A 21936-nucleotide genomic window follows, 5' to 3' on the forward strand; every position below is an offset into this window, starting at 1 on the left:
TATTTTGGGTTTTCCATATAGAGTATCATATCATCTGCCCAGAGTGAAAGTTTGACCTCCCTCTGGCTAATTTGGATGCCTTTATTTCTTTGTGTTGTCTGGTGAGGCTAAGACTTCCAATGCCATGTTGAATAACAGTGGTGAGAGTGGACATCCCTGTCTTGTTCCTGATCTTAGGGGGAAACTCTCAGTTTTTCCCCGTTGAGGATGATATTAGCGTTGGGTTGTTCATATATGGCTTTTATGATCTCGAGGTATGATCCTTCTATCCCTACTTTCTTGAGGGTTTTTATCAAGAAAGGATGCCGTGTTTTGTCAAATGCTTTCTCGGCATCTGTTGAGAAGATCATATGGTTCGTGTCCTTTCTTTTATTGAAGTGATGAATCACGTTAATTGTTTTGTGGATATTGAACCAGCCCTGCATCCCAGATATAAATCCCGCTTGGTCATGGTGAATAATTTTTTAAAATGTATTGTTTGTTCTGGTCGGCAAATATCTTGAGGATTTTGCATCCATGTTCATCAGGGAGATTGGTCTATAGTTCTCCTTTTTAGTGGGGTCTCTGTCTAGTTTTGGAATCAAGGTAGTGTTGGTTTTATAGAAAGAGTTTGGAAGTTTTCCTTCCATTTCTATTTTTGGAACAGTTTCAAGAGAATAGGTGTTAACTCTTCCTTAAATGCTTGGTAGAATTCCTCTGGAAAGCAATCTGGCCCTGGACTCTTGTTTTTTGTCATATTTTTGATTACTAATTTGATTTCCTTACTGGTCATGGGTCTGTTCAAATTTCCTGTTTCAGTTTTGGTTGTGTGTTTCTAAGAACTTGTCCAATTCTTCCAGATTACCCATTTTATTGGCAAATAATTGCTCATAATATTCTCTTATTATTGTTTTTATTTCTGCAGTGTTGGTTGTGATCTCTCCTTTTTCATTCTTGATTTTATTTATTTCAGTCCTTTCCTTTTTCTTCTTGATCAAACTGGCTAGTGGTTTATCAATTTTGTTAATTTTTTCAAAGAACCAGCTTCTGGTTTCATTGATCTGTTCTACTGTTTTGTTTGTTTTCGATAGCATTGATTTCTGCTGTAATCTTTATTATTTCCTGTATTCTGCTGGTTTGGGGTTTTATTTGTTGTTCATTTTCCAGCCCCCTGAGGCGTAAGTTTAGGTTTTGTATCTGAGATCTTTCTTCTTTAGGAAGGCCTGGATTGCTACAGAATTTCCTCTTTGACCGCCTTTGCTGTGTCCCAGAAGTTTTGGGTTGTGGTGTTATCATCTTAATTGACTTCCATATACTTTTTAATTTCCTCTTTAACTGCTTGGTTAGCTCATTCATTCTTTAGTAGGATGCTCTTCAGTCTCCAAGTATTTGTTACCTTTCAAAATTTTTTTCTTGTGGTTGATTTCGAGTTTCATAGCATTGTGGTCTGAAAATATGCATGGTATGGTCTCATTTTTTTGTACTTGCTGAGGACTGATTTGTGTCCCAGTATATGGTCTATTCTGGAGAACGTTCCATGTGCACTGGAGAACATCTTTATCTCTTCATCATTTGATGGACATTTAGGCTCTTTCCATAATTTGGCTAATGTTCAAAGTGCTGCTATAAACATTGGGGTACATGTGCCCCTATGCATCAGTACTCCTGTATCCTTTGGATAGATTCTTAGCAGTGCTATTGCTGGGTCATAAGGTAGATCTATTTTTAATTTTTTGAGGAACATCCACCTTGTCCTCCAGAGTGGCTGCACCAGTTTGCATTCCCACCAACAGAGCAAGGAGTTCCCAATTATCCACATCCTCTCCAGCATCTAAAGTGTCCTGATTTGTTCATTTTAGCCACTCTAACCAGTGTGAGGTGGCATCTCATTGTAGTTTTGATTTGTATTTCTCTGATAAGGAGTGACATTGAGCATCTTTTCATGTGCCTGTTGGCCATCTGGATGTCTTCTTTAGAGAAGTGTCAATTCAGGTCTTCTGCCCATTTCTTCACTGGATTATTTTTCGGGTGTGGAGTTTGATGAGTTCTTTTTGGATTTCGGATACTAGCCCTTTATCCAATATGCCATTTGCAAATATCTTTTCCCATTTCACCTCTTGCCTTTTATTTTTGTTGATTGCTTCCTTTGCCATGCAGAACTTTTTATCTTGATGAGGTCCCGATAGTTCATTTTTGCTTTTAATTCCCTTGCCTTACGGGATGTGTCAAGTAAGAAATTGCTGTGGCTGAGGTCAGAGAGGTTTTTCCCTGCTTTCTTCTCTAGGGTTTTGAGAGTTTACTGCCTCACATTCAGGTCCTTCATCAATTTTGAGTTTATTTTTGTGAATGGTGTAAGAAAGTGGTCTAGTTTCATTCTTCTGCATGTTGGTGTCCAGTTTTTCCAGCACCATTTGCTAAAGAGACTGTCTTTTGGTCATTGGATACTCTTTCCTGCTTTGTAAAAGATTACATGGCTGTACATTTTAGGTCCAATTCTGGGTTCTCTATTCTATTCCATTGGTCTATGTGTCTGTTTTTGTGGCAATACCATACTGTCTTGATGATTACAGCTATGGCATAGAAGCTGAAGTCTGGGATTGTGCTCCCTCCTGGTTTGGTTTTCTTCTTCAATATTATTTTGGCTACTCAGGGTCTATTACTTTCGCTATTGTGTGGTTCCATACAAATTTTAGGATTGTTCTGTGTTTTTTGAAGAAAACTGGTGCAGTTTTCATTGGGTTTGCATTGAATGTGTAGATTGTTCTGGGTAGTATTGACATTTGAACAATAATTATTCTTCCAATCCATGGCATGGAATTTTTTTCCATTTCTGTGTGTCTTCTTCAATTTCGTTCATAAGCTTGTATAGTTTTCAGCATACAGATCTTTCACATCTGTGGTTAAGTTTATTCCTAGGTATTTTATGATTTGATGCATTGTAAATGGGATCAGTTTCTTTAATTCTCTTTCTGTTGCTTCATTATTGGTGCAGAAAAATGCAACTGATTTCTGTCCATTGAATTTGTACCCTAAGACTCTGATGAATTCATGTGTCAGTTCTGGCAGTCTTTTGGTGGAGTCTTTCGTGTTTTCCATGTCAAGTATCATGTCAGTTGCAAAAAGTGAAAGGTTGACTTCATCTTTGTCAATTTTGATGATTTTATTTCTTTTTGCTCTCTGATTGCTGCAGCTAAGACTTCCAACACTATGTTAAGCACCAGTGGTGATAGTGGATATCCCTGTCTTATTCCTGATCTCCAGAGGGAAGCTCTGTTTTCCCCCACTGAAGATGATATAAACTGTGGGATTCACATACAAAGTTGTTTAAGTTTAAGTACATTTCTTCTATCCCAAATTTATTGAGGGTTTTTATTAAGAAATGATGTGAATTTATCAAAGATTTTCTGCATCTATTGACAAGATCATATGTTTCTTATCCTTTCTTTTATTAATGTGATATATCACATTGATTGATTTGTGAATATTGAATCAGTCCTGTAGCCCTGCAATGAATCCCACTTGATCATGGTGCATAGTTATTTTTATTTGCTGTTGAATTCGATTTGCTAGTATCTTGTTGAGAATTTTTGCATTCATGTTCATCAGGGATATTGGCCTGTAGTTCACTTTTTTTGCTGGGTCTCTGTTTTGGCAATCAAGGTCATGCTGGCTTCATAGAATGAGTGCAAAAGTTTTCTTTCCCTTTCTATTTTTTGGAACAGCTTGAGTAGGATAGGTATTAACTCAGCTTTAAATGTCTGGTAGAATTCCCCAGCATAGCCATCTGGTCCAGGACTCTTATTTGTTTGGAGATTTTTGATGACTGATTCAATTTCTTCACTAGTTATGGGTCTGTTCAAATTTTCTATTTCTTCTCGTTTGAGTGTAGTGTGTGAATGCCGGGAATTTTTCCATTTCTTTCAGGTTTTCCAGTTTGTTGGCATATATCATAGACTCTAAGTCTGAAGTTTTCTTTTGTATAGCAAAAGAGCGGAGGCAGGAATAAAATAGGAGACGGCTAATGTCCAGGAAAAAGACAAAGGCCCTAAATAAAGGTCCTTGCCCCTTATTTATTCAGATCAGAAGGGTTGCAAAGGTGATGGGCGTGTAAAAAGAGGCAAACTAGGAACATTAACTTGTGGATGCAAGGGAGAAAGTTTTTGAAGATATACAGTATTTTGGGTTTAGGTCAATATAAAACAAAATTTGGGTGCTGGGCAGATGGGTAGATGGTTAACAGCAGACCGGAGGCTCCAGGCTTGTTTATCTTTGCCAGCCCAGGAGATGAGACAAATAGAATAACCTTAGAGTTAACAAGAAAACTTTTATTACCCATCTTCGCTCTGCGCTGCTTTGCCTGCAGTGCAGCAGTCCAAAGTCCAGTTCACCAATTTACCTAACATGGCCCTCTTCCCCTATGAAAGCATCTTTCTTTTATAGTACTAAACTTAGGGTGATTTCACCCTGAATATCTAATCTTGTTATTCCTATGTATTGGGCACCTTTTTCCCAATTTTATTTCAGGCCTTTGCCTCTCTCTATATATTTTTGGGTACTCAGTACCCCTCATTATTTTGGGGTGCTTTTGCACTTCCCTATTCTTGGCACCTTTGTACCTCCCTATTCTTGGGGTGATTGCACCCTCTCTATTCTTGGAGTGCCAATCTGTTTTTCCCAAACTTGGGTGTGAGCATTTTATGATTCTGTGTTTTTTTATGCCTTGTTAACCCATTTGTGTACGTCCGGGGGAGTCCTAAGCTTACCCCCCACAGGCATATAATTTATCATAGTATTCTTTGATATTTGCCTGTATATCTGAAGGATTGGTTGTAATAAATCCAGTATCATTCATGATTTTATTTTCATTCTCTCCCTTTTCTTTTTGAGAGGTCTGGCTAGGGTTTTCTCAGTTTTGTTTATTTTTTCAAAAAAACATAACCCTTCATTTCATTGATCTGTTCTAACGGTTTTTTTTTTTTTTTTTTGGATTCTATATTGTTTATTTCTGCTCTGATCTTTATCATTTATCTTCTGCTGGTGTTGGGGTCTTTGTTCACCTTCTAGTTCCTTTAGGTGTGCTGTAAGATGTATTTGGGATTTTACTTGTTTCTTGAGAAATCCCTGAATTACAATGCATTTTCCTCTTAGGACTGCCTTTTCTGCATCCCAAAGGGTTTGGACCGTCATATTTTCATTTTAATTTTTTCCATATAATTTTAAATTTCCTCTTTAATTCCCTTGTTGACCCATTCATTCTTTAGTAGGATGTTCTTTAACCTCCTTGCATTTCGAGGTTTTTCCAAACTTTTCTCTGGTTAATTTGAAGTTTCATAGCCTTGTGATCTGAAAGTGTGCATGATATGATCTCAATTCTTTTATATTTATTGAGGGCTGTTTTGTGACCCAGTATATGATCTCTCTTGGAGAATGTTCCATGGGCACTCAAGAAGAATGTGTATTCTGCTGATTTAGAATGAAAATTTCTAAATGTATCTTTCAAGTCCATCTGGTCCCGGGTATCATTCAGGGCCAATGTTTCCTTATTGATTTTCTCTCTAGATGATCTGTCCACTGTTGTAAGTGGAATATTAAAGTCCCCTGCAATTACTACATTCTTGTCAATAAGATTGCTTATGTTTGTGATTGTTTTATATTTTTGGGGCTTCTGAATTCAGTGCCTATTTATAACTGTTAGCTCTTTTGATGGATAGACCGTGTAATTATTATATAATGCTTTCCTTATCTTGTTTCAGCCTTTAGTTTAAAAAATAGTTTGTCTGATATAAGTATGGCTATTCCATCTTTCTTTTGACTTCCAGTAGCATGATAGATGGTTCTCCAACCCTCCACTTTCAATATGAAGGTGTCCTCAGGGCTAAAATGGGTCTCTTGTAGACAGCAATAGATGGGTCTTCTTTTTTATCCATTCTGACACCCTATGTCTTTTGATTGGAGCATTTAGTTCATTTACATTCAGTGTTATTGAAAGATATGGGTTTAGAGTCATTGTGTTATCTATAGGTTTCATATCTGTAATGGTGTCTCTGGTCCTTTATGGTCTCTTCAACATCCACTCAGGGTACCCCTCAGGGGGGCTGGTTTAGTCTCTTGTAGGGCTGGTTTAGTGGTGATGAATTCCTTCAGTTTGTGTTTGGAAAAATATTTATCTCTCCTTATATTCTGAATGACAGTCTTGCTGGATAAAGGATTCTTAGCTGCATATTTTTCCTATTCAGCATATTGAAAATTTCCTGCCACTTCTTTCTGGTCTCCCAAGTTTCAGTAGATAGGCCTGCTACTACCCTTATGTGTCTACCCTTGTAGGTTAAGGCTTGTTGTCCCTAGCTGCTTTCAGAATTCTCTCTTTTTCTTTGTAATTTGCCAGTTTCACTATGATATGTCATGCAGATCAATTCAAGTTACATCTGAAGGGGGGTCTCTGTGCCACCTGGATTTCAATGCCTGTTTCCTTCCCCAGATTGGGGAAATTCTCAGGTATGATTTGTTCAAGTACACATTCAGCCCCTTTCTCTCTCCTACTTCTAGAACTCCTATGATATGGATATTGTTGCATTTGATTGCATCCCTTAGTTCTCTAATTCCGCCCCTCATAGTCTTGAATTTTTTTGTCTTGCTTTTTTTCAGCTTCTTTTTCCATAATTTTGTCTTCTATTTCACTTAGTCTCCTCTCTGCCTCTTGATTCCTTGCTGTCACTGCCTCTAGTTTATTTTCCACTTCCTTTACATAATTTTAAATTCATCTTGACTCTTTTTTAGTTCCTTGATCCCTGGAGGGATAGATTCTCTGCTGTCTTCTTTTTCAAGCCCAGTGATTAATCTTATGACTGTTACTTTAAATTCTTGTTAAGTTATATTTTTTATATCTGTTTTGATCAATTCTTTAGCTGTCATTTCTTTCTGGAATCTTTTGAGAAGAAATCTGTTTCATTGTTTTGGCTAGTTTTCTATACCTTATGTGTTTTAAAAGCTTGTTATGTGGTCTGCACTTGTGAGCACTACTATATTAAGGAGGGTTCATACAGTGTCCAGGGCCTCGCTCTTCAGGAGGTGTTTTTTGTAGAGTTACTTGCTCTCTGTTGTTCTAACTGATTATCTTCCTACTCATAGTGATGTTTTGGACACTCCACCAGATGTGCTTTGATTACTGGAAAGGAAAACAAACAAACACCAAACAAAAAACAAACAGAAAACAAAAACATGCAACCACACAAAAACCGAAAAACAAAAAGCTAGAAACACCATTTACAAGTAAACAATATGGTGGAGGCCACTGTGATGAAAGAGGCCTTTTCCCATCCAAAGGGAGAAATCATAGGTGGAGAAAAAGAAAAAATAAAAGTTGACCAGAGAAACTATGTAGCTTAATCCAGAGAGAGAGAAAGGAAGATAAAGAAGGAAGCTGGAAAATAAAATAAAATAAAGTTTACCAGACAGAAGTTTAAATAAATAAAATAATAAATAAAATAAATAAAATAAAATAAAGTTTACCAGACAGAAGAATCCAGAGAGAAAGGAAAGTAAAGAAGGAGGTATAGAACATGTGTCAAGAGAATGGATTAAATATGTCTGCTTAAACCAACAACCAGCGTAACCATCCTAGAGAAGGGAAGAGATTAAAAAGATAAAAGGAAGGAAGACTATATCTATACAATAAGAATTGTCTGAGAATTAAATCAAGCAATAGCACTGGTCTAGAAGAGGAGCTGTCTTATTTGTCAACCCAATCCCCCTCCAATAGATATGCAGTTACCAGGCGCAGAGAGGGGTCATTTGGTGTAGGTGGGTGCTGCCTCCACTGTGGGTCCACTGTCCATTCCCTGTTGCCCTACCTCGTTGGTATTGGGGAGAAAAATGGTGACACCCCAGTCTCTCCTCCATCGACTGGGTGTTCCAAACCACTCTGCTCAAGCCATCCTTACTGTGCTGTGGGCACACATGAGGTGGTTTGTGCTGTTCTGCAAAATCCCATGGCTCCCTGTCATTTGGCTGGGAATCAAACTCCTGCTCTGTATGTCCCACAAAGACGAGCATAGCTCCGGGCCACCCAGTACATGGACTCTGGCTGGCAGGCGCAGGCAGTCTTTGTCCTTTGAGTGGAAATATAATTTCTTCCCACAGCACTCCAAGAAGGGGATAAATTTCTTTTACTGCAGACTGGGCCCCTGACCTAGCCACCAAGACAGGGGCAAGCTTCCCTTCTCCCTAGGTGTGTGATCAGTCCAGAGAAAGCCCTTTAGTTGTAGATTGGATCTTTCTCCATCACAGTCTGTAGTTTTTGTCTTGTCCAGATACAGTCTTATGCTTCCCCAGTCTCTCTTTCTCCTCCCTTTGTCTCTCCACATAAGGGGATCTCTCCCTTACATTCATCTTATCTCAACTTATCTCACATATGGCCTGTAAGTTTGTCCCTGTGGGACGCTGGAAGCGACTCTGTGTTTTGCCTCCCAGACTCTTGGAGTTCAAAGTCCTTTGATTTCAACACTGCATTGTTTGAGAGATGAGGGAACTTCAGATACCCCTAATTCTCTGCCATGTTGGCCCGTTCTCTTATTTGAATATTCAAGTTCAGGTCAGGTCATTAGTCGCTCAAAAATAAGTAAACATTAATCACAAAAATAAACAATTTTATTGATAAGAATGTAATAAGTGCAGGGGACTTTAATAATCCACTTAAAACAATAGACAGATCATCTAGACACAGAATCAGTAAACAAACAATGGCCCTGAATGATACATTGGACCAGATGAAATTGATACATATATTTAGAACTCTATATCCCAAAGCAACAGAATATACTTTCTCCTCAAGTGCATAAGGAACTTTCTCTGTATCACATCCTGGGTCACAAAACAGCCCTTCATAAGTATAAAAGAATTGAGATCATACCATGCACACTTTCAGATCACAAGGCTATGAAACTGGAAATCAGCCACAGGAAAAAGTCTAGACAACCTCCAAAACATGGAAGTTAAAGAACAGCTTATTAAAGAACAAATTGGTCAACCAGACAATTAGAGAAGAAATTAAAAGATATATGGAAAAAAGATGAAAATACAAAAATCCAAATGTTTTGGAATGCAACAAAGGCAGTCCTAAGAGGAAAATACACTGCAATCCAGGCCTATCTCAAGAAACAAGAAAAAACCCAAATACAAAATCTAACAGCACACCTAAAGGAAATAGAAACAGAAAAGCAAAGACACCCTAAACCCAGCAGAAGAAGAGAAATAATAAAGATTAGGGCTGGGGGCGCCTGGGTGGCGCAGTCGGTTAAGCGTCCGACTTCAGCCAGGTCACGATCTCGCGGTCCGTGAGTTCGAGCCCCGCGTCAGGCTCTGGACTGATGGCTCGGAGCCTGGAGCCTGTTTCCGATTCTGTGTCTCCCTCTCTCTCTGCCCCTCCCCCGTTCATCCTCTGTCTCTCTCTGTCCCAAAAAAATAAATAAAAAACGTTGAAAAAAAATTAAAAAAAAAAAAAGATTAGGGCAGAAGTAAACAATGTGGAATCTAAAAAAAAAAAAAAAACTGTAGAGGAGATCAATGAAACCAAGAGTCGGTTTTTTGAAAAAATAAACAAAATTGATAAACCTCTAGCCAGACTTCTCGAAAAGAAAAGGGGGATGACCCAAATAGATTAAATCATGAATGAAAATGGAATTATTACAACCATCCCTCAGAAATACGAGTAATTATCAGTGAATACTATGAAAAATTATATGCCAACAAACTGGACACCATGGAAGAAATGAAAATATTCCTAAGCACCCACACACTTCCAAAACTCAAACAGGAAGAAATAGAAAACTTTAACAGACCCATAACCAGTGAAGAAATTGAATCACTTATCAAAAATCTCCCAACAGAGTCCAAGACCAGATGGCTTCCCTGGGGAATTCTACCAGACATTTAAAGCAGAGATAATACCTATCCTTCTCAAGCTGTTCCAAAAAATAGGAAGGAAAACTTGAAGACTCATTTTATGGAGCCAACATTACACTGATTCCCAAACCAGACAGAGACCCAGCAAAAAACAAAAACAGACAAAAGAAAAAACAAACAAAAACAAAACAAAAAAAAACTACAGGCCAAATATCCCTGATGAATATGGATGCAAAAATTCTCAATAAGATACTAGCAAATCAAGTTCAAAAGCATGTAAAAAGAATTATTCACCATGGCCAAGTGGGATTCATTCCTGGACTGCAGGACTGATTCAATGTTTGCAAATCAATCAACGTGATACATCACATTAATAAAAGAAAAGATAAGAACCATATGGTCCTATCAATAGATGCAGAAAAAGCATTTGACAAAATATAGCATCCTTTCTTGAAAACCCTCAAGAAATTAAGCATAGAAGAAACATACTTAAACATCATAAAAGCCATTTATGAAAAGCCCACAACTAATATCCCCAATGGTGAAAAAAAGAGCTTTCCCTTGAGATCAGGAGCATGACAGGGATGTCGACTCTCACCACTATTGTTTAACATATTATTGGAAGTTCTAGCATCAGCAATCAGACAACAAAATGAAATAAAAGTCATCAAAATTGGCAAAGATGAAGTCAACTTTTACTTTTTACAGACGACGTGGTACTCTACATGGAAAACCCAGCAGACTCCACTAAAAGTCTGCTAGAACTGATACATGAATTCAGCAAAATTGCAGGTTACAAAATTAATTTACAAAATCAGCTGTGTCCTTATACACTAATGAAGCAACAGAAAGAGAAATCAAGAAACTGATCCCATTTGCAATTGCACCAAGAACCATAAAATACCTAGGAATAAACCTAACCAAAAAATGTAAAAGATCTGTATGCTGAAAATTATAGAAAGCTTACGAAGGAAATTGAAGAAGTCACACAGAAATGGAAAAACATTCCGTGCTCATGGATTGGAAGAATAAATATTGTTCAAATGTCAATACTACCCAAAGGAAACTACACACTCAATGCAATACCAAACAAAATTGCACCAGTATTCTTCTTCAAACCTAGAACAAACATTCCTAAAATTTTATGGAACCACAAAGGACCCCGAATAGCCAAAGTAATATCGAAGAAGAAAACCAAAATGGGAGACATCACAATCCCAGACTTTAGCCTCTATGACAGAGCTGTAATCATCAAGACAACATGGTATGGCCACAAAAACAGACATATAGACCAATGGAATAGAATAGAGAACCCAGAATTGGACCCACAAATGTATGGCCAAGTAATCTTTTACAAAGCAGGAAAGAGCATCCAATGACAAAAAGACAGTCTTTAGCAAATGGTGCTGGAAGTACTGGACAGCAATATGCAGAAGAATGAAACTAGACCACTTTCTGACAACATTCACAAAAAAACCCTACAAATTGATGAAGGACCTGAATGTGAGACAGGAAACCATCAAAACCCTAGAGGAGAAAGCAGAGAAAAACCTCTTTGACCTCAGCTGCAGCAATTTCTTGCACGACACATCTCCAAGGCAAGGGAATTAAAAGCAAAAATGAACTATTGGGACCTCATGAAAATAAAAAGCTTCTGCATAGCAAAGGAAACAATCAACAAAACTAAAAGGCAACTGATACAATGGGAAAAGATATTTGCAAATGATATATCAGATAAAGGGCTAGTATCCAAAATCTATAAAGAACTTACCATACTCTTCACCTGAAAAACAAATAAGCTAGTGAGGAAATGGGTAGAAGACATGAACTGACATTTTTCCAAAGAAGACATCCAGATGGCCAACCGGCACATGAAGTGATGTTCAGTCACTCCTCATCAGGGAAATTCACATCAAAACTACAATGAGGTACCACCTCACACTGGTCAGAGTGGCTAAAATGAACAAATTAGGAGACTATAGATGCTGGAGAGGATGTGGATAAATGGGAACTCCTTGCACTGCTGGTGGGAATACAAACTGGTGCATCCATTCTGGAGAACAAGGTGGATGTTCCTCAAAAAATTAAAAATAGATCTACCCTATGACCCAGGAATAGCACTGCAAAGAATCTACCCAAAGGATACAGGAGTACTGATGCATAGGGACACATGTACCCCAATGTTTATAGCAGCACTCTTAACAATAGCCAAATTATGGAAAGAGCCTAAATGTCCATCAACTGACGAATGGATAAAGACAATGTGGTTCATGTATACAATGGAGTGCTACTTGGCAATGATAAATTATGAAATCTGGCCACTTGTGGCAACATGGATGGAACTGGAGGGTATTACACTATGTGAAATGAGGCAGAAAAAGGTAGCATATGTTTTCACTTATATGTGGATCCTGAGAAACTTAAGCCCATGTGGGAGAAGGAGAAAAAAAAGTTACGGGGAGGGAGGGAGGAAAACCATAAGAGACAAAGAAGGAGAACAAACTAAGCGTAGATGGGGGTTGGGAGAGAGGGGAAAGTGGGTGATGGGCAGGGAGGAGGGCACTTGTTGGGATGAGCACTGAGTGTTATATGGAAACAATTTTGACAATAAATTATATTAAAAAATAAAAAAGTAAATAATCATAAAAAATTTTTTAAAAAAACTGTAAGGAATTACTACTGACTTTTTTTTATTGTTTTCTAGTTGTTTTTTAGTTACTTCATTTATTTTCTCCTGACTTGCCTTCCTTTGTGAAATAGTGCTTTTACATAGTAGAATAATTTGATTTCTTTCGCTTTAACTTGTGTGTGTCTTTCATACATTTTTGTTTTGTGATTACGCTGAGGCTTAAATGAAGCATTTTATTTACAAAATTATTTTAAACACACTATCATCTGTAAAGAGAATTTTATTTATTCCTTCCCAACCCACATATCTTAATTGTTTTCCCTGCTTTACTTACCGACTGAGAACTCCAGTGCAATGATAATAGAAGTTGTAAATGTGGAGATTTTTCTTGAAGTGGTAAATATGGACAAGTTTCTGAGCTTAGAGGAAGAGTTTTCGGGTTTTTGCTTAAGTGTGATGTTATAGTTAATTTGTAGATATCCTTTAATAGGTTTTTTTCCCTTCCTAGTTTTGTTGACAGTTTTCATCATAAATGGTGTTGAATATGTAAAATGATTTTTTTTCAAATTTAGTAATTTCTATGAACAAATCATAATCTGTCAATAATTACAATAAACATAAAGAAAATAAACTCACCAGTTAATATACATCCTCTTTTAATTGTCTTTTAACCAGTTTGGATCTTTCTAAAATTCCAGAAATATGGAACATATAGGGCAACTAAAATATAAGGACATAATGTTGAGAAGGTTACATTAAACTAAAGGTAGCTAGCAGAATTACATTATATCAACTTCAGGTAAAGATTCTCTTATGTAATTGCTCTTGTCCTTCTAGAAAATAAGAGGAAAATAGACCTATTCTCCTCCTGAAAGCTATATGTATATGTATGATTAGATGGGTTAAAGTATAGGAATATATGAAAGAAAGTAATGGAAAATCATATTTCTGGTAAAGATTGCAACAACATTATAAATAAATTTAAATATTGGTCAATTTATCAAATAATTAAATAATAGTGAACATGATTAAGATGGTGTTGAATTAGACTTGGTCATGCTATAAAGCCTGTCATGACCTCTGTTTCTCATTCAAGAATCATATTTCTCATTCAAGGCATTTTCCTTCTCCCATTCACACTGCCAATAAAAATGTATTAAAATGAGCTCTTATAAGTTTGTCTCACGTAGACATAGCCAAAATATCTTAAAGATATATTGTATATTCATTCATCAAACATACATTAAGCATAGATGATTATAAAACATGTGCATTTGCATGATTTTGTGCTAAAAATCAAAGAACTCCTTATTCATACCCATGAATGTTATTTATATGCTCAGAAGAGTTTGCAGTGATGAATATATTCATCTTCTCTATCTCCCTGAAGCTCAGTCAAGTCCACTCATGCTAACTCCACAAGGACTGTCCAATTTATTACCAAAATACTGTCAAATGACACAAGTGCAGGAAGAATTATGTCTAGGAATCCACAAAGAAGAAATGGTAAATATCAAGTGAGAATTAATATATGTCTTACTCATATAAAGGAATAAGTAACACAACTTACCCACAAATGAAAGCATTTTCAAGAACAGTTGAGAGAAAGAGCAATGACTGTGTTGTCACAGAACACACGTTACCAGAATGAAAAGTGTCTTTTACTAGGTTTCTAAGTGAGTTTGAATCAGGCCTTGCCTTGAGCAATAAAGACAAGCCACATGACCCACTGGAGGCCACAATTAGCTTAAGACACTATCTTCCAAACTCTGGTTATCCAACTACAATATTTTAAAATTTATTTGTTTATTTTTGAGAAAGAGAGAGAGAGAGCACTAGTGGGGGAGGGGGAGAGAGAGGGAGACACAGAATCCAAAGCAGGTTCCAGGCTAGATCTGTCAGCACAGAGCCCGATGTGAGATCATGACCTGAGCTGAAGTCGCACACTTATCCAACTGAGCCACCCAGGCACACCCCAACTACAATATTTTATTTACTTGGAAACTTCCCTTGAAAGAGTTCAAATCATTTGGGAAATATAGTCTCATTTATTCGTGTTAACTTCATAAAGTGCATTTTGCTGTGTGTGACCCCAATTTCCTTTATGTCTTATGTGTTTTGATGAAATCTATTTTACATATTGTCTTCAATTAAGCATTTCATGAAGGAGAGGCTTATTTCAAGTAACCGACATCTGAAGATAAACATGGAGTTGAGTAGATCAGTAAGGAGAAGATAAATTCTAACAACTTAACATTGATATTGTAATAATTTTTAACAATTGTTTTTTATATTTTTGTTATTCCATAAAAGAATACTGATTCATTGTAGAAAACACAAATAAAGAAAAGAATAAAAATATTAAACTCACACAGTTCCTACCATTCAGAATGACTAATGTGAACGTTCAGGCCCTGTGATCCTCCATTGCAAAGATATTTCATTTCCCATATTTTCAAGAGCTTCACTATTTCTTTAAAGTTTTAATTTTTATCCCTATTAGTTAATATGTCACTGTTTACTTTGGTTTCTAAAGCCCTCCTATTCCACACATGCAGGTTCCCTGTGATGAGTATCCATTTACTCTTCAGTGTGTTAATAGAGTACAGCTCTCATCAAGATCACCAGAAACCTCATTGTAATAAACACACTATTCTACTTTTAGCTATTGCATTGTTCAGCCATCTGAAGTTATATTGCTGCTGACATTCTCTTTTTCCTCCCTTGTTTTATCTGCGGTTTTATCCTACCTCTCTGTTAACTCTCGCTTTTCTTGGCTGTCCCTTTATTATTATTGTTTCATGAGCACCCTATCACTGATCCTCTCCATACCAAACTGATCAAATGAACTCATTTACTCTCACTTCCACCTTTTTCTGTCAATTTCTATAATTTCAAATATGACCACAGGCTCCAGACCCACACAGACAGCTACCTATTATAATACTTACAAAATTGTCTCAGAGAAATGTCAGACTCAGAAAGTGATCTCATTCTCCTCCTAGGTTTCCTGCTTCAGCAAATAGGACTACGGGCCATCTGTTCTCCCAAACCAAATATGTCTTACATATACTCAACATCTCTTTTCTTTTCACCTCCTCATCTTATAAAACCTTTTGTTTTGTCCACAAGTGTATTGGTTTGGTCCTCATTGTCTGTATTTCTCCTTCCTAGAGGACTGCAGTAGTCCTAACTGGTCTGGTTGCCTCTATTCTCTTTTGATTCTCTGTAAATCCTCAGATCATAAAACCAACGTAACTTACTTAGCTGGAGTATATGAGATGATCAGGGTAGACATTTCAGGGAAAGTCTTTTAAACTGAGTCCTTAAAATGGATTTAAAAATTTTAGTTTGAAGGAAAGGGTGGGAAGATGGTGGGAAGATTATTCCAAGCCAAGAAAGTGAAAATGTCAGAGGTTTTGAGGCATACAAAGCCTTTTCTAACCATACAAAAAACTCTGCCCCTCCTGAACTGAATAGAACTCTATTCAGTTCTAATATAGAAATCAGAAATTGGAGGGTGAAAGATCCCAGTCTTCCATGGGCAACTGGAGGCTGGTGGTGTAATTCAATGAGAATTAAATGGCCTGAGAATCAGCAGAGCTAATGGTATAAATACCTGTTTAAGGGAAGAAGATGAAATAGATGAAGCAGTGAGACAGAAAAAAAGGTGGAGGGGTAAGGCAAATTTCTTCCTCCTCTGCCTTTTGTTCTATTCAGGCCCACAGTGGATTAGTTGATGCCCACTAATAACCTAATTTACTGAGTTTGATTCAAATGCAAATCTCATCCAGAAACACCCTCACAAATACACCTAGAAATAATGTTTAATCTTGGCACCCCATGGTGAGTTAAGTTGACACAAAATTAACCATCACACTGGCCAAAGTAGTAGTTTGTGTCTTTTCTTGACATAGAAGATAATTTATTAATGGGTACTTTGCTTCTCTTTCTGTTAGAAATCACACAGCATTAATGGAAAGTTACCCAAGTTTTGCCTTGATAAAACACATTTGGAAAAACACATTTCTGGAGGGTTACAGTCAAGAAATGCTTTTTTTTTCTTCCACATAACCACATAAGGTCAGCAATCCCTATTCTTTGTAGGTCCATTATTTTGTCTCTTTGCAACCACTGCCTCCATGACACAAGGACATACTAACATAGAAGGTATGTTCCCTGTAAGTGATCTGGTGTAACAATAGAAGAACACAAGGGAGGAAAAAACCCTTAAACCTCTTAGGGATGACCTGATTCTTCAGAGGAGACACAATTGAATAAGGTTTGATTTGGAATATACAGTGACCTACCACTTATTATTTTCTTTTATAGTAGGTATGGTATCTGTATCAGTTAGCTAATGCCATGAAAGTTCTATATAACAAACCACTCCTAAATACAGTGGCCTACAGTAACTCTAACTTGACCTCTCAGATTCATGGTTTGGTGAGGATCCCCTAAGATAGTTCTGCTCCATGTATCTCTTATCTCCTCCTCCTTGTGGAATCAGCAGGCTATCAAGAGGTGCTCTTTTTATGCCAATGACAGAGGTACAAGAAAGTAGGATCATTTGTATAAGCACTTTTCAACTTAGTGCTTGTACCTCATCTGCTAACATCCCATTGGCACAAGCAAGTCCCATGGTCAAATAGAATCAAGTGGAAGAGAGTCAGCCAGAGGGCACTGAAAAGTTGCATCGCTGAGGATATGGAAGAATAATTCTTTTACTAGAGAGGTAGTGAAGAATTGAAACAATTTTTCTAACAGTATATCAAAAACTCACTATGCTGAGACTTTTGTTATCCTTGGGCTGTGCTTAAAACTCTTATTTCCTCAAAAAAAACCCACCCCAATTTCAAAGCTATATGTAAACTCTCATTTTACAATAAAAATAATCCCAACACTAAGTGCATATGTTTGGTTGGCAGATGGCTCAGTGTTTCAAACTTCAGAACCAGTACATGAAATTAGCTTCTCTCTCCCTAATGGCATATAGCTTCTGATTTCCAGAAAGCCTATCTTTGTCAGGTAATGTGTGCCTACTCCAGCAATAGTCAACCAGCCATGCTGCATTTGCCACTCTTTGGTAAAAGGTCAATCCAACATTTTTGGTTTCTTTCCATGGTGGTGCCATAGTTTTTCCCCCTATTTTCATCGGTATTTCCATTGGAAATTGAGAGAAACTACATTTAAGTTTCTGAAGAAGTAATGTGGCAAAAGGAAATCATCATGCAAATCACTCTGGCGGCCAAATAGAGTTCAGATTCGCGTTGTGAGAACAAGGAAACAAGGAGACCAGGAAGAGTCAACTGAGTACAAGGAGCTATGCCCTTGGATAGATAAGAGGAAGACAGAATGAAGAAATGCCAGAAGGTGATAAAAGAATTGGATAGTGGTAGAAGTGACTTGGCAATTTTTAGTATAATGGAACAGAAAAGCCAAAGTAGACCCACATAATATGTTCAGATAGTTTCTGAAAAAGATGTCAAAAATCAACTCAATGGAAGAAAGGTAGCCCTTTCAAGAAATGGAGCTAAGGCAATATATATATTCCTCAAAAAATTAAAAATAGAATTATCATATAATCCAATAATCCCACTACTAGGTATTGACTGAGAGAAAAAAAACACTAATTTGCAAAGATACATGTGCCCCTATGTTTATTGTAGCATTATTTACAATAGCCAAGATATGGAAGCAACCCAAATGTCCATCCATAGAAGAATGGATAAAGAAAATGCAGTGTATATAAATAAAATGGAATATTACTTAGCCATAAAAAGACAGATCTTATGCTAAATGAAAAAATCAGACAGAGTAAGACATATACTATACAATATCACTCATATGTGGAATTTAAGAAACAAAACAAATGAACAAAGAGAAAAAAGAGACAAAAAAACAGACTCTTAAATACAGAGAACAAACTGGTGGTTGCCAGAAGGGAGGCGGTTGGAAGGATGAAGAAAATAGATAAGGGGGATTAAAGTATACTTAATTATGATGAACATTGAGTAATGTGTAGACCTGTTTAATCATTATATTGTACACCTTAAATTAAAATAGCATCATATGTTAATTCTGGTTCAATTTATGTTCACTCAAATATCTGTACATAAATGTTCATGGAAGTTTACTCAGAATACCTCAAAACTGGAACCAGCCCGGATGTCCATGTACCATGGAATGTGACCCATCAATAAAAAGGAACACATTATTTATCCCCTTAAAAACTTGGATAATTCTCCACAGCCTGAGTGTAAAAGCCAATTCCAAGAGGTTATATATGGTATGAACCATTTATATATCATTTTTGAAATGACAAAATTTGACAAAATGACAGGAGTGATTTACTTGGCCATAAGATTCCCTAAACTATCTTGGCTTCTGTCATTTTTGAGGCATATTTATTCAGCATTTCCCCTACTCTGAGAGCTGTCTTATAGACTTTTAATATATCTGATTTTTTTGCTTAAGTCAACCAAGATAGGTTTCTATTGCCTAAAACCTTAGAATTCTGATGGACACACAGAGGCAGAGGCAGATTGCTACTCTGCTCTTAAAAAAATGTCAGTGAAGTCCTGAGTCAACATCTGCAAGGATCTCTTTTCTTACCCTCTTGCTATTTCTCTCCTATATTCACTCTCTGGATATTTAACGTTTGTTCTAATCAGCTTTGCAATTTTAGACTTAGTCTTCCAACAGTGACTGTGGCTTGATTGATGAAGATAAGATCTGCACAATGCTATTACTATGTTAGATATCGTTTCCCCTAGTGTACTGAACGTGAAACCTTGGACCAGTCACTTCTCCTCTCTGGGACTTATTGTTTTCATTTGTAGGATTCCATATTTACCTTCTCGAGAAGTTCTTGAGACGCTCCAATGGTCTCAACACTCTGGCATTTGTTCTCTTTTTCATTCTGCACTTACTCCCAAACAGGAAGTTTGTTAGATTTACTGCTTCCTGTGTTTGGAACATGGTTCCTCTTGGCTTCATATCATGCAGGTGTCTGCTGAAGTGCTGCTTCGTCAGACATGATGCCTTGAGTACCTAATTTAAATGTGCCACATTCTTGACCCTCTGAACCACTCGGGTCACTCTCCGTCATGTCACCTTGTTTTACTACCTTCATACTATTGTCACTCTCTGAAATTGTCACAATTATTTGGTTACATGTTTATTTTCTTGCCCCCTCTGATAAAGGGAGCTCTCTGTGACAGCAAGGGCATTTTCTGTGATCTTCATTAATTCCTCTATGTTGTGTGAGCACAGGGACTGCTTTCAATGGTCTTCTACAGATTCCAGGCCTATGTTCAGAGGCTAAGTTGTAAACCTTCCTATGAAATCCCTCTCAGAAACTTGTTTCCTTTGACTTGCAAGATTCCTAAAATAAGACCTATATTTTTAAGCTCTGCACACTGTCTCAGGACAGAGAATTAGAAAAAATTGAAGGTGACATTTTCTTCATTCCTTCTGCCTTAAAACCCAGGGCAGTTTACTTACATTTTTTCCCTCCAGAAAAATTTTTTAGAGAGAAATGTGACTTTCTGTTTACTGATGAGATCTTCCTCTTAGGATACTTACTATCATTATGAACAATCCAAACTGGTAAAGGAAAAGTAGAAATAATTGGAAATAATACATGATAGAAAAAGTAAGAAAAATCCAACAAAGAGAAATTCTAATTTACATTTAGAATAAGTAACATTTTCAAAATTATTTCTGGTGTATTTTTTCCTAGTTTCAAGTTTTTATTTAAATCCTCATTATTTAACCTATAGTGTTAGTTTCAGGAGTAAAATTTAGTGATCCATCACTAAATATTTATTTAAATATTTATCCATCATAAATATGTAACACCCAGTGCTCATAACAAGTACCCTCCTTAATACCCATCACACATTTAACACATCCTCCCCCCTAATCATTTATCCTCCAGTAACCCCTATATGCCAGAAATCATATGGTATTTGTCTCTCTGACTGATTTATTTCAGTTAACACTCTACCTCTACCAACGTTGTTGCAAATAGCAAGATCTGATTCTTTTTGATGTCTGAGTAATGTATATCACATCTTCTTTATCCATTCATCGGTTGATGGAAACTTGGGCTCTTTTCAATAATTTACCTCTTGTTGATAATGCTGTTATAAACATTGGAATGCATGTGCCCCTTTGAATCAGTATTTTTGTATCCTTTGGATAAATATGTAGTTGTGCAATTCTTGGCTCATAGGGTAGTTATGTTTTTAACTTTTTGAGTAACCTCCATACTTTTTTCCAGAATGGCTGCACAGTTTGTACTCCCATGAACAGTGCGGAGGTGTTCCCCTTTCTTTGCATCCTCACCAACATCTGTTGTTTCCTATGTTGTTAATTTTAGCTATTCTGACAGGTGTAAGGTGATATCTCATTGTACTTCTGATTTACACTTCCCTGATGATAAGTGATGCTGAATATCTTTTCATGTGCCCATTAGTCATCTGTATGTCTTCTTTTGAAAACAATGTCTATTCATGTCTTCTGCCTATTTCTTAACTGGATTTTTTGTTTCTTGGGCATTGAGTTTGATAAATTCTTTATATGTTTGGATACTAACCCTTTATCTGAAATGTCACTTGCAAATATCTTCTCTAATTCCAAAGGTTATCTTTTAGGCTTGTTAATTATTTCTTCACTGTGCAGATACTTTTTATCTTGACGAAATTCCAATAGTTCATTTTTTGTTTTGTTTCCCTTGCCTCAGAAGATGTATTAGTAAGTAGTTGCTATGGCTGATATCAAAGAAGTTGCTACCCATGTTGTTCTCTAGGATTTTGATGGTTTCATGTCTCACCTTTAGGTCTTTTGTGCATTTTGAATTTGTTTTTGTGTATGGTGTAAATTGTTTAGTTTAATTCTGCAGGTTGCTCTCAAGTTTTCCCAACATTTGTTGAAGAGACTTTTTTTTTTCCATTGGATACTCATTTCAGCTTTGTCAAAGTTTAGTTGAGCATATAGCTGTTAGTCCAATTCTGGTTTCCTCTTCTGTTCCATTAATCTATGTGTCAGTTTTTGTACCAGCACCATACTGTCTGTATCACCACAGCTTTGTAATATAACTTGAAGATGAATTGTGATGCCTCCCACTTTGCTTTCCCCTCTCAGGTCCTTTAGCTATTCAGGGCATTTGTGGTTCCATAAAAAAGTTAGGATTGTCTGTTCCAGCTCTATGAAAAATGCTTTTGGTATTTTGATATGAATTGCATTAAATATGTAGGTTGCTTTGGGTAGTATAGACATTTCAACAATATTTGTTCTTCCAATCCATGAACATGGAATGTTTTTCCATTTCTTTGTGCCCTCTTCAGTTTCACTCATAGCTTTATAGTTTATTCTATAGTTTTCAGACTGCAGACGTTTTACCATTTTGGTTAGGTTTATTC

The sequence above is a fragment of the Panthera pardus genome, unplaced genomic scaffold, assembly GCF_024362965.1.
Source record: "Panthera pardus isolate Hobbes unplaced genomic scaffold, ASM2436296v1 HiC_scaffold_18, whole genome shotgun sequence".
NCBI classification, from domain to species: Eukaryota; Metazoa; Chordata; class Mammalia; order Carnivora; family Felidae; genus Panthera; species Panthera pardus.